The 9,793-nt window shown below is 57.1% G+C and overlaps 1 long non-coding RNA gene across 1 annotated transcript; it reads right to left on the bottom strand.

The window, feature by feature from the left end:
• Positions 1-344: 344 nt before the first annotated feature.
• Positions 345-4,791, bottom strand: LOC148055236 (uncharacterized). Its single transcript, XR_015705693.1, has 2 exons — positions 4,746-4,791; positions 345-1,791 (listed from the first exon to the last, which is right to left on the bottom strand). It is a non-coding gene; the product is annotated as an uncharacterized LOC148055236 (long non-coding RNA).
• Between the last annotated feature and the right edge of the window lie 5,002 nt (positions 4,792-9,793).

The raw sequence follows: 9,793 nt of genomic DNA, 5'->3' as shown, positions 1-9,793 counted from the left end.
CACAAAAATAAGGAGCTGGGCTGAAATATGACTTTTTCTCCTTTTATTACCCAGAACCATTTTCTGAATGCAGCCTGAATAGGAACAAGTCTGCCTAAATTCGCCGTGAACATAGATAAAAGCCCATCATGTTGGCCGTTTCCAATCCTGGAAAATCACCCGTTGGAAAGGAGCTGTTTCAGGCATGCTGAGTGCAGGCTAGGGATGGGAGAACAGCTATTAATGAAAGTGGAAGTGGTTTTCAATTAAAAAAAAGCCGATGACAACAGTTTTTAGATCAAAAGAAGCCTTTTCACAGAAAGTATTCTGCTTGGGCAAAAATATTAATCAATCAGGCTGAAAAATGCTGCAGTAAAAATCATTTTATTTGGTACAAGTTCTCGACTTGGATTTTGCTTGGAGGACATGGGGTTTTAAGCATCCATTTCTCTTTTAATGAAAACGCCTTAGAGAAACCAAAAAAGTTTTTCTGCAGATGGGATTTCATTTTTTTTCCCCAGGTGAAGGATGGGAAAGCACAAACTGCTTTGAAAACTGAGTAGTTTTGTTCAACCGTGGCTGCTCTCAGCTGGTTTGAAAACTCAAAATACCAAACCCCGTTGCAGAGGACGTGGCCTTAAGGTACCTGATTGCGTCGGGGGTTTGGCGGCTCGTGTTTGGCTGCGGCCTCTTGCAAAAATCTCTGCTCTGTCTCTCCGTGAAGCCCATCTGCACTCAGATCCTGCTGGAGGATGAGATCTCCCCAGGAGCTCTGGATCTGGGGAGCCCTTCTGCTCCCAGAAGCAGCTTATCCCTCCGGAGATGATCCGTCTCAAGCCTGACCAGAAGTTGCACCACGTTACACATCACCCGTGGCTCTGGTCCTGCAGATCCAGCAGCCCCGTGCAAGGAGGCAGCGATGGGGCTGGCCACTCCGAGAGCTGGCCTTTGCTTTGTACTTTATATCATCATGCTTTACTGCTTGGTTCCAGCCTCCGTTGGGGCAGCTACAAGCAGTCCCAGGCTGGGTTTTCTAGGTTTTTACATGCTGGATCTCCCCATGGAAAAGTCCCATCATAGTAAAGGGAAAGCAACTGGGAGGAAATGCCTTGGTTCCAGCTTGGATCTCAGTGGGGTTCAAGGATGGGGCTTGCTTGGAAAACTCATGACCAAGGCAAGACCCCACTGCTGGGGGCCATATGAGCAGAGACCAGCTCCTGGGATTCAACATATGGCCCATGTCCACATCCCCATCAAAAGAATATCTCCAAGAGTGCCACCGAGCGAGTCCGCAGAGCAACCATCTTGCTGTTATTAGGACAAGCAAATGATCAGCTCATTGCTGCAGACCAGCCAGTCCTGGGTCTCTCTTGCCAAATCTTCTCCAGTGCCAAACTGGGAGCACTGAGTTTTCTGCACACTGACCCGCTTTGCCACCCAACACTGCCACCGCACCAGCCGAGTCCTACCCACAGTGCTGGGGACAGGCAGGAGAAGTTATATGAATGTCTAGCAAGAACTAATATTTGTCTTTTTTTAATCCAAATTTCCAAGATAGATGCAGCAGGAGGGGGAGAAGGGGGGATTTGCCGAGCTAGAAAATAAAGGAGAACAGCAATGTTTCGGTCTCTTCTCCATGGGAGACTCTCGTGGCTGACATCTCTCTGCTGGCCAACAGGCAAACCAAGACAGGACAGCTCTGCAGTGCGATCCTAAGCAATCGTCTTCATCCTCATGTCCTCTTAGAGAGTTTCTGCTCCTACGCTGTGGACTGGAGACAACCTGCCCCTGGCAAAGCCCCTTCAGAGGTGCCTCAAAGCAGAAGAGGACACAGTCCCAGCATGGGTAAGAGCATCTGCTGATTTAACTCATTTAATTCCCGGTTCCACCATTCCAGGAGAGCAAACACATCTTCTTGGCACCACGTCACTCCCTTTCTCAGCAGCAAGGCACCAAGACCTCCTGCCAGGACCCACCACCAACTTAGCAAACCCACCACCCAAAAAGCACATCCAACCCCCCAAAAAACCCACCAAAGGGGTATGGGATGGGACGAACAACTCGGCTCACGCCCAACCACCTTTTAACAGCGTTTCACAACCTAACGCCCACATCTCTGCTTCCACACCTGCATCCCGGGTGACAAAGGACCGGGATTTATAACCACAATTCTCCTTCTGGAGCCAGAGCTTGGCCATCCCTTGCGCCCACTCCCTACCTGCTGCTTTTTTTTTTTTTTCCGCAAGGAAAACGGGTTGCCCTGGAGCTGGGTCTCCATGGAAACTTGGGTTTTTCAGACACTCAATGGAAAACGCTGGCACGGAGAGGCTTGTGCAGGAATACTGATTCAGCCCCAGCGTCTGTAACACTGACTGCATTTTAATCCCGCTCTGCTACCCGGCGAGCTAAAAATACCCCGCGCGCTGTCGCCTCCTGAACTTGCGTAAACAGCTTAAAGCAACATGGCGATGCCAGAACAGAAATTTCATGAATCAGCTAAAAAAAAAAAAAAAGGGATGGGGGAGGTAATGGTGGGGTCTCAGCCCCTGTCATGGCACGGGGAGCACCAGCTTGGCGGGGAAGGGCACGTCCCCGCTCCAGAGATGGAGGAGAAGGAGCAATTGCACCACACAGGTCCTTGGGTTTTTGTTTCACCTCTCCAAGATGCCCTTTTCCAGGTGTAAAAGCAAGAAAACGAGGCTTCTCCTGGTCCCCAGCCAGCTGGGAGGAGCGGTGTATTCATTGGCATGCCAAGCTCAACACAGAGCACTAACGTGGGCTGGGGGACGGAGCCAACTGTCCCCAGCAAGGAGTTTGGGGACAATCTGGGGTTGGGGTGACCTTGGCTGCCTGCTGGCAAGCCATGGCCTGGCACGGTGCTTTCCCTTCTCACTTGTATCATCTCTTTTGAGCAAACGATGTCGAGGTCCAGCAAATGCTTACCTCCGGGATGCAGGACACGGGGGCTGTCTACGCTGCCAGCCCTCACTGTGCTCGCGGCCGCGTGTCAGCCCGGCGTTACTGGGACCGTAATAGGCAAATAAGATCATGCTCTCCTCTCTCCAATTAGCCGGGGCTGTCCTCAGCTGACTCCCAGAGCTGCTTTTTACAGAATACACAAACACCTCCTTTGTTTGCCTTTTTTTTTTTTTTTGAAAGGCTTTCTCCCAGCAGCACGCCCTTCCCTGCGAAGGAACACCCCCATGGGGAAACTGAGGTACAAGCCTGCTTGCTCAAGACCTGGCAGCAAATCCAGGTTTCCCAGCTTCCCCAGCCGTGCTGGGAGCCTGGGGTCAGGCATTGCCCTTCACCTCTAAAGCATTGCAGCCTGCAACACCCCTGCACCCATCGCAGAAACTCTCCTACCCCCAGTTAGCGCTGCCTTCTAATTAAAAGGCTCTCAAAAGCCCAGGGCAGAGGGGTGAACCCACATCCAAGTGGCTTTGTGGGGGCTCATCCAACCCAGCAGCTGGCTGGAGAGTTGGGGTTAATTTTTCTGGGGAAACTCTGCATTTACACATTTGCTTTCATCCTGACTGCGAGGAGACCAGCCAGCATTCCCGGGATGCTGCTTTAAACCTTGACTTCCATCAGGAACCAGAGAAGCAGGAGAAATGCCATCCCCAGCTCACCGTCAGAGGATTTCAGGTAGGTGATAGGCAGGGGGGTGCAGTGGAAAATTCCCCCCTGCCCTACCCAAAGCAGGAAAAGCCAATTTCCCAGTCAAAACCCATTTCAGGTGAATTTTTCGAGGCTGAGGAGAGGAGAACTTGCTACAGGGTTTCTCCCTGTTGGCTCAGGCAGGGGAACGTGCACCCTGGGGTCCCTCTGCCACCCCCAGCATCCCCTCCCAAGCATCTCCCCTGCTGACCTGGCTTTCTCAGTACACGTTACAATAGCGCAAAGTAGGGAGACAGAAAAAATAACTTTAACAAAAAGAACATTTTAGGTCACTTTTTGTGGGTTCTAAGAGCTTTCTCCAGCAATGGCAGGATGAAGGCCGTTGGCTCTGGATAGCCAGAGCGGTAACATAAATCCATGCAAGGCTCGTGTGGCCCAGCCAAAAAAGGGCTGCAAGTCACATTCCTTGAGGTAAAGAAAAGCCATTCTGGGCTTGAGTTATTTATTGGGATTTCATCACATTAAATGAGCGGGAACTGGACACACACAACGCCACCGTCCCCAGCCCTCCACGCCAAAACGCTCAGCACCAGCACTATTAAACCAAGAGCCCGAAGCATCGCCGATGGGGAGGAGATGTGGCAGCCAGGGACCACGGCCGAGTTCGGCGGCTGTAAAACTCCACAGGGGTGGGAAAAGGGGGGGGTTCATCCACCCCAGCCCCACATTTGGCTCAGCACCCTGTGCATACAGCAGCAGTTTTCCAGGTACAGCCGTGCCAGGGGTGCTGGGACAGATCCCGGTGAGCTCACTGGGCAATGAAACACCACTTGGGAGAAATCCTGAACCCCTCTTCCCAGCAGTAAACTGGTTCCAGTTGCTTTGGAGTGGGGTGATGCTTTGGTAGAAATAAGGGTGGTGGGAATAAAACTGCCAGGAAACTGGAGAGAGACTGGGCTGCAGAGGGTTTCTCAAGTGATCCCACCAAGCTTGGGGAGGGGGGATCCACCCAACGCCGATGGGCACCCAGCCCACAGGGTTGGGGCTCCGCCATGCTGCAGCGGGGCTCGTCAGGAGGAAGGGACTTTGTAGGGTCCCACCAATCCCAAATGGAGCAAAGCAGCTCCTCGCATCACTTCTCTTACCTTCACCACCCCTGCTCCAAGGCCATGACCAGCAACATCAACTGCCAGAGACTTGGGGAGCCTCAAGAGCTGCTCTGGGTGGGTTTATAACCTCTCCAGTGCTCCCAGCTGCACCTCCTGCAGCCCACAGGCTCCTCCAGGCAATGGCAAGCACAGGTATCCTCAGTTAAGAGCCGGATTAGGGCAGGGAAGCAACCTCCTCATCTTTCTAGAGGTATTCAGTAGGAAGGAGGAGATACACCTGGCTCCCAGGGAGCCTCCCCCTTCCAAAATCCCACCAGGTGATGCCACAAACCTCCTGCCGCGGCCCCAGATGAGCCAGGTGTGAGGCCAAGCCACCCAGAGCACCGCAGCGCAATGCAAGGGAAGGTGCCCCCTGCTTGGGGGGGGTCAAAGAGGGGGAACACAGCGAGGATCGCCGCCGGGCTTGGATGCGCCTGATGGGGAAGTGAGCTGGTCCCAGCGTTTCGAGGTTTCCCAAATCTCGGTGCCTGGGCGGCCATCAGGGAGCTGTCACCCTGCTCAGGTCACCGCAAGAGGAAACGCAGGGACGGCGGGGAGAGCTGTTCCCTCGTGGGCTCCGGGTAACATTGATTTTAGCAGGCGACTTCCAGCCTGCTGAGAAGCACACGCGGGTCTGCTCGTGTCGAGCTGTCTCCCTGCTCCAAATCCCTTGAAGAAGAGCTGCCTGCTGCGGGATTACAGCAGTTGCCTGGGTCGAACAGGCCTGACGGGCAGCCTGATGCTCAGCGCAGCGACCACGGCTCTGGCTGCTCCCATCCCAGGGATGGAGCCGCATCACCAAGCTCTGGAAAGCCGTCCTCGCCCAGCGCAGGCTCAGCCCTGGTTGCCTGCTCACGGCAGGGATGCTCAGCTCCCGCTGCCCTTCTCCTGGGCTTTGCTCTAGGCTCATCCCACAGCCTGTTGCTGCCTTCACCCAGCAAGCAGTCCCTCTTTTTATACCCCCACCCAGCAAGTCTGCATGTCTTAAAGGGGTGATTAAGCATCTTCACTTAGGAAAGGGGAAACTGAGGCACGGGAGAACAGTCCCTGAGCAAACCAGCTGCAGAGAAACCCAACATCCCCATGCAATCACTAGTCCCCCCCATCCCTTTCCCCACCACCTCCCCCTGCAACAGCACCCCAAAGGGTGGGATGGGGGAAGCCCCTCTCCCAGCCCGGATCGGGCCCCTCAGTTATCCCTGGCACGGATGCAGCTCCCCGGGAGCCGCTGCCCAGCCGCGTGCCATTCCCCTCCCGGCAGCTACTTTCCTAGATTAAAAATCATGCGCTCATCGCCTTGGCGCGGCGCCACGGAGCCTCTCGCTTGTTTTTATTGACAGCACCATCTTTCGCTGATTAAAATTCCTTTAAGTGCACCCGATGGCTAATCCCAGCCCCGAGGCCAGGGATGCTGTCACCGTTCCACCCCCATATCGGGTCTTTCTGCCCATGTTCCCTCTCCGCTGCGTCCCAGCCTGCCGGCCCTGCTGCGTGTCCTCAAGTGCCGTGTGTGCCTCCCTCCCCGCTTGGTCTTTCCTTGGCTTCAAAAAGAAAGGAAAAGAGTCAAAAATGCTCCTGGAGGTGGGGGAAAGGGTGATTTTTTTTGGGGGGGAAAAGGAATTGGGGGTGTAAGGGTGTGCCAGGCTCCATCCCCAACCCTTGTCCCCCTCCTCCCGCTTGGCTGGTGCTGGATTTATACCCAGAGGGATGGAGAGCCAAGAAACGCGGGCCAGGGGGGGAGTTGTGCCAAAAGCGCCCGAATCCAAGCCTTGCGGCTCCAAACGAGCAGCAGCGCTAATGAAATCCCCGCCGGCCCTGGGCTGGGGCTGCCGGAGTTGTCGGGCTTGGCTGGGATCGCCCGCCAGCAGGGATGGGCTGCTCCGTGGGGATATGGGGAACACCGGGAGCATCCCACCGCCCACTGGGGAGCTGGATGCCTGGGTCCAAAAATGGTTTGAATTCTTTGTGGGGACGGCTGAAGTGGCACATGGTGGCGGTCCCTGGGGCAGGGCCAGGAGCAGCATCAATAAACCATCCTTTCTGCTCCCCTTTGGGCTTTCTGCTCCCTCTGGGAGCTGTTGCTCTTCCATGCCTGGTCCTCGTGCTCCCCCAAGAGGGTTTTGGCCCCTCCAGGGGTCCAGCTTCTCCCATCCGATCCCCCCACCCGCCACGACCCTCCTGTGTCACCATGGTCCGTCGGGAAGTTGGGGTGCCCATGGCCTTGCCCAGCAGCCCAGCGCACAGCCCCAGCCTGGCGCAATGCAGCAGCCGCAGTGAGAGCTAAGGAAGCCCTGCGCCGGCCGGGGACCCGGGCCGGGGGCTTCACCCCCCTCCTGCACTCGGACACCCCCACGGCGTCCTGGGGTGAAGGACCTTACCTGGCTGATGGCTCACGTCCAGCTTCAGAAAGGCTTCGCAACGCTTCACACCCATCTCCCTGCCCCAAATCTAGGCTGGAGGCACGATACGCTCGTCCTATAGCCCCAGGGCCGGGCTGACCTCTCTCACCCAGCCAGCAGCCAAAGAGGGAGGAGGAAGGCGAGGGGCACCCCGGAGAGCCAGGAGGTCCCACCGGACCACGGGGGCAACCACGTTTGCTTTCTCTCTCCGGGCGGCTGCTGGCAACCGTGGATTCGCAGGGAAGGGACCGGTCCCTGCAAAACCGCAGGGTTTCCGTGGCAAATGGAAAAAAGTGCAGACCCCTCCTCAGTCAGCAGCCTGGAGCCATCCTGGGGGAGCTGCTGGTCCCCGGGGACACCCTCAGCACCCGAGCCACCCGTTTGCTCCTCCTGATTCATTTTTGCATAAGGGTCAGTGGGAAACAGGTTGCATCTCCAGGATGGAGAAGGGATGCTGTCCTGCTGCTGGGGGACACTATACAGGGGCCATCTCCAGCCAGTTTTGGACCAACCACCCACAAGGTGACCACCCTGTCCCTAAACCCACCTCCCAAAGAGCCAGGCTGTCCAGGTCCCCTTGAGGTCACCCTCAAGCAGCCTGGCAGGTCCTGAGCACCGCCGAGATGCCCGAGCCCTCCCGGTCCCCAAATGCAGGACCCCGGGGGGATGCAGGCGTCCAGCATCGCCTGAACGAGCACCCCTGATCAGCCAGCCCGAGCACTCGGCATTGATCCGAGGATCAATCCGTGACCACGGCCACGGCAGAGAAGGACCACGACATTTAGTGTCGTCAGGGCCCCAGCAGCACCGCGGGGCTCTCGCCAGGGCTCTCTGCAGCCGCAGCGGGAAGCGGAGCATCTCGCTCCAGGCCTTGAAGGAAGGCTCTCGCTTTAATTGCTCCTTGGCCCCCGGCCACTGATTGCTCACATTTGTGGCTGCTTTCTTTTCAGTTTCGTGGCAGCTTTTTGGTTTCCCCCCTGGTTTTAACTGTCCCAGCCTCTCCCTGCGCTGCTGGTCTCAAATAAAAAAGACCTCATGTCCCCGGGGCAGGTTGTCAAGAAGTAGAGCCCCGAAATCTTCATCCTGGAGGTGTCAGCTGAGGCCCCTCCAACTCACTGCAGAAGTGACTGGGGTCATGCCAGGCCTCTTCAGCTCTCCAGGGGCTCACGCTGCGCCTCGGCGGGTGCAGGGGGTTTAAACCTCCTTTGGAGCCAGTCAAAAGGCAACACCCCAAAAGGGTGTGAAATATTCAGCCCTAAGCCCATGAATCCGCTTAGTCCCATCTGCTCAGTTCTGCAGCCAGGCTGCGCAGACAGCTCGGGGAGCAGCAGCCCATTCACCTCAATGCGATGTTCACTCTGAAAGCTACGGATGGCACCGGTGTGGCCATAATGCTGATTAGTTCATCTTTGATACTCAGAGCAGGCAGAGCCAATGCATTTGTCAGCTCTGCAGTGCCTTTCCTTCCACAAATGAATATCGCGTGGATGTTGAAACCGGTCTGCCCTGGGCTTTCCAGCGGGCTCTCATCCAAGCCATGCGAGAAAGCAAGGAGCTCGGCTACAACATCCAGGCAACGCTGCTGCTGAAATCACCGTCCCTGCTGCCAGGGACACCCGGGGCCAGGACAGGGCTTTGTGGGCACGCAGGCAGCCGGCAGTGAGGAAATACGGAGGCAGGAGGGGTATGGGAGCTGACTCAGCTCATGGATGTCTTTATTCGAACTCTAGTACGGTTGGACAGGTAGAGGCATGCGTACAGGACAGACAGAAATGGGAGTAGTATTGCCTTGATCACAGAGATACGTAACAGCATTAGAAAGATACTGACCCTTCCAGGCCAGCCGGCTTCACCCCACCTCATTCACCTATTGCTTCCCGTCCCCGCACCCGAACCGACCCGCTCGTCCCCCCCGACCGCTCGGGGTCTGCGCCCCGGGGTAAGCACCCATGAGAGGGGGGGTGATGGTGCAGCGACCCGCTCGCGGCACCTCGAATGGAGCCTTTGAAACCCCGGAGAAGGGTCCCCAGCGGCCATTTGACGATGGAGGCGGTCAGAGCACGGATGGAGCCGCGGGCGGCGATGTCTCGGGTGAGCAGCTGGCGAGGCTCCGGAGGCGACGGAGGGGCGAGGTGCATCTGAAAGCGTGGGCGAGGGGAAGGGGGCAGCCCAGGGGTGCGCTGGGGAGCCGGGCAGCGTGTACGTGGCAGGGCTGGCAGCAGGCAGGGGAGCGGGGCCGCCCCTGGCACCCCGACTTTCCCTCCCGGCCCCGCTGCCCTGCGGCACCTCTCTGGGGGAGACCCGGCTGCCAACCCCCCCCCAGCCACGGAGCTGGCAGCCGGAGCTTTGGGCTGCTGCGGTGGGCAAGCAAAGCTCCTTGAAGAGAGCATCCCTCGGCCTCGGGGAGAGCATCCCTGGGGGAATGCATGTCCCAGCCTTGGGGAGAGCGTCCCTCTGCTTTGGGAAGAGCATCCCTCAGCCTCTGGGAGAGCATCCCTGGGCTTCGGGGAGAGCATCCCTTGGCCTCGGGGAGAGCATCTCCCTTGGGGAATGCATCCCCTGGCCTCGGGGAGAGCCTCCCTGCACTTTGGGGAGAGCATCCCTTGGGGAACGCATCGCTCAGCCTTAGGAAGAGCATCCCTTGGC

This window comes from Nipponia nippon, unplaced genomic scaffold (genome assembly GCF_047370975.1).
Source record: "Nipponia nippon isolate SJK-2023a ecotype South Korea unplaced genomic scaffold, ASM4737097v1 scaffold_25, whole genome shotgun sequence".
In the NCBI taxonomy this organism is placed as follows: Eukaryota; Metazoa; Chordata; class Aves; order Pelecaniformes; family Threskiornithidae; genus Nipponia; species Nipponia nippon.
This window is presented reverse-complemented; position numbering and strand designations above follow the sequence as displayed.